Source organism: Procambarus clarkii, chromosome 55 (genome assembly GCF_040958095.1).
Source record: "Procambarus clarkii isolate CNS0578487 chromosome 55, FALCON_Pclarkii_2.0, whole genome shotgun sequence".
NCBI lineage: Eukaryota > Metazoa > Arthropoda > Malacostraca > Decapoda > Cambaridae > Procambarus > Procambarus clarkii.
Genome location: NC_091204.1, coordinates 17,615,680 through 17,619,434, shown reverse-complemented (window position 1 = coordinate 17,619,434; position 3,755 = coordinate 17,615,680). Strand labels below are relative to the sequence as shown.

The window sequence follows — 3,755 nt, the reverse complement described above, 5'->3', positions numbered from 1 at the left end:
GAGAGAGAGAGAGAGAGAGAGAGAGAGAGAGAGAGAGAGAGAGAGAGAGAAAGAGCGAGAGAGAAAGGGACTGCACGGAATGACTAGGAAAACCCAAGTCCCTTCCTTTTTCAGATTATCATTGAACATCCACGCTTCCAGCGGTGCAGAAACAGCCTGAAAACTCGCAAAAAAATGCCGTATTTCGGGACAAATATAAATAGAATTTTTTTTTAACTCTGAACTGAAAGAACTCTGTTAGAAAGAGTTAAATAACTTAAACTAAAGGCAAGATTTCACTGATTAGCATGTTGTTAGCTTGTCCTTACCTCCACAAGTCAATGTTTCATTGGCAACGGAATCTGAAAGATATAATAAACATATTATAATCCTTATTATACACAGAAATCACATATAAGGCAAAACTCAGCTCATAGGTTCGAATCCTTTTCACAGCCTCTGAGGATTTCCCCAAAATTTATTATTTTATACCACGGGGGTCTGAAACATAACCAGACGGCGTACACAGTCACAATAAACCTACCTAGAGCAGAGGAGCAGGTGCTGGTGGAGGCGTTTGTGTCACAGGAGAGAAGCTGCCAATCTTCAGTGATGTTATACTGAGTCCCACACACCAGGGCATCTTGCTGTCCAACAACGGAGCAGGTTTGGTACTTCTGCCCCTGATACACGAAGGGCAGTCGACACACCTTGTCCTTCAGAAGGGTTTTGCATGCTGCAGGGAGAGTAAACAGCTATAGGACAGGATTAATCAAGTTTTCATGCTGTCACTAACGAAACCGGTACATCTTTTACCCATCATGCGGCATGGTTAGCGGGGTATATTGATTAATATGTGCGTGAAGAGCGTGAAGCCCCAGTGTGACGGGGTATATTGATTAATATGATTAATATATTGATCAATATGTATACTGATTAATATTTGCGTGTGTCGGAGGCACACCCAACTGTTTAGTGTGTGAAGGAACAATCCCGAAGTACCTCACAATTCTTTGGTAACATTTAAAGGTGTCGTAAGTCTGTGAATGTGTTTAGAATGCTGTATTGGGTTTGTTAGACTTCAGATTACATGTCTAATCCTTAATTCTTTATCTGTCTGGATCTCCTTAGATACGCAGCTCCGTATTCAATACCAGCTAAACGTTATTCAAATGCTGTATACAAGGAAGGTTTTCAGTGCGTATCTTGTATGTTAAAAACACTGCCATGTGTGTGTGTATATTTGATGAATATATATATGTAACACTATATAGCATGATGGATGGTTTATTAGAAAGATTGATGTTGCATATATTAGACGGAAACTTGTACGATATACTTCCTATATCGGCCACTTCAACATTCCATGGAGGCATAAATGAACACTGAATCACATCCAGGGTTCCAAACATTGTGTGTGTGTGTGTGTTGGAGGACCCAACAATTGTAAATATAAATGAACACATCCACAAGGGCCGTGACGAGGATTCGAACCTGCGTCCGAGAGCATCCCAGACGCTGCCTTGATGGACTGAGCTGAACACATTTCTCGTTCCTCTCCTGTTGTCTTACCTGGGAGGCATCGGCCCCGGTTGAATGACCAGTATCCACCAGGCTGGCACTTCAAGATGATGTTCTCTACAGTCGAGTATTTGGTCCAGAAGAGAGCCCGAGGGTCGCTACAGGTTATGTCCAGCGTTGTGTTAACTGTGCCCTGGAGTGAGAAATAAAGAGCCTGGCAGTGTGACTATATAACGATTCTTCGCGGCAGGGGATCGCATTCCAGGGACCTGCCCGAAACGCTACGCGTACTAGTGGCTGTACAAGAATGTAACAACTCTTGTATATATCTCAAAAAAAAAAAAAAAAAAAAATATATTACCTTTCTCAACACTACAACAACTTATAAGTTATTTGATATGGTCACGTAGTTATACATATAATACAGAGTTCGCTTATCAAGGAACATTTAATGGAGCCTTTTTAGCATGGCTAAAATGCTATAAAAATAGGGTGTGAAATTAGTGTTTGAATGTAATTGAGCTAATGTAATATCAAGGAACATTTAATGCAGCCTTTTTAGCATGGCTAAAATGCTATAAAAATAGGGTGTGAAATTAGTGTTTGAATGTAATTGGGCTTCCTAGATCTGATGTATGCAGATGAAGCAGCTCTTCTGAAAGATAATAAAAGGGATATTATGGTGATTAGAGTTAAAATTATGTTGACGTTTGTGAATGAGGTGAAATGCTTGTCTAGCCTACGCTTGAAACAACTCTAGCAATACAGCGTCTGTTATGTCATCAACATCACGACTCACCTTCAGGATGAGGGTGTCGTTCGCGGTCAGCTGGGACCCCCACTCAAGGGTTACATTCTCATCGTTCAGGGTTCGAACCCAGGCCTGAACGCCCACCCCGGGCCACACATCCACAAACTGCCCCCAGTGGAACTCCGCGTGACAGATTTCTGTGTGTAAGGGACCTCTGTTGGTAACGTGTGGTGAGTGGCCACTATCTATGGTCTGAGTGGCCACTATCTATGGTCTGAGTGGCCACTATCTATGGTCTGAGTGGCCACTATGGTCTGAGTGGCCACTATGGTCTGAGTGGCCACTATCTATGGTCTGAGTGACCACTATCTATGGTCTGAGTGGCCATTATCTATGGTCTGAGTGGCCATTATCTATGGTCTGAGTGGCCATTATCTATGGTCTGAGTGGCCACTATGGTCTGAGTGGTCACTATCTATGGTCTGAGTGGCCACTATGGTCTGAGTGGCCACTATCTATGGTCTGAGTGGCCACTATCTATGGTCTGAGTGGCCACTATCTATGGTCTGAGTGGCCACTATCTATAGTCTGAGTGGCCACTATCTATGGTCTGAGTGGCCACCAACTATGGTCTGAGTGGCCACTCAGACCATAGATAGTGGTCTATCATTCAGTCTATTATCACTCGGTCAATTTTGACTCCACAATCTATCACTCAGTGATAGATTGTGGAGTCAAAACTCTATTTTCATCACATTTATTTTAGTAAAAAAAAAAACATTGCCTGAACTGACGGGTCTGACAGCTGAGTGGACAGCGCTTCGGATTCGTAGTCCTGAGGTTCCGGGTTTCGATTCCCGGTGGAGGCGGAAACAAATGGGAAGAGTTTCTTTCACCCTGATGCCCCCCTGTTCACATAGCATTAAATAGGTACCTGGGAGCTAGACAGCTGCTACGGGCTGCTTCCTGGGGGGGGGGGGGGTAAGAAAAAGTAGGCCTGGTCGAGGACCGGGCCGCGGGGACGCTAAGCCCCGAAATCATCTCAAGATAAACATCACCATTGTTACACACAAACACGCACACACACACACACACACACACACACACACACACACACACACACACACACACACACACACACACACTGGAATAAAACAAAAAACACCCACTTTACCAAACAAAATATTAAATCAAATTGTTTTCACTTTAAACCCCGCAATTACACTGATAAACAACAGCAATTATACTGTAAAATTCTCACCTTGGTGGCACCCATTCAGCAGATTCTGCTCTGAATAATTCACTGGCAGCGGCCAGGTCACTAGCCATTGACCCAGCTTACAGGCGAGGCTCACAGAAGTAGTTCGATTATGCAGGGCGCCGAAGTAGATAAAACTACCAATTGGGCAGGTAAGATTGACCTCTGACCCCTCGCAACCCTGCAACAGTTGATCAAGACTGGTGCTGGGAAAAGCGTCTCAAAGAATTAATTTCATAATACTAT

At 43.6% G+C, this 3,755-nt stretch overlaps 1 long non-coding RNA gene across 1 annotated transcript; it reads right to left on the bottom strand.

Annotated features, from left to right (window-relative positions):
- Positions 1-307: 307 nt before the first annotated feature.
- On the bottom strand, positions 308-1,692 carry LOC138352824 (uncharacterized). The gene is made up of 3 exons (XR_011222899.1): positions 1,552-1,692; positions 524-715; positions 308-341 (listed from the first exon to the last, which is right to left on the bottom strand). It is a non-coding gene; the product is annotated as an uncharacterized lncRNA (long non-coding RNA).
- Positions 1,693-3,755: the final 2,063 nt, after the last annotated feature.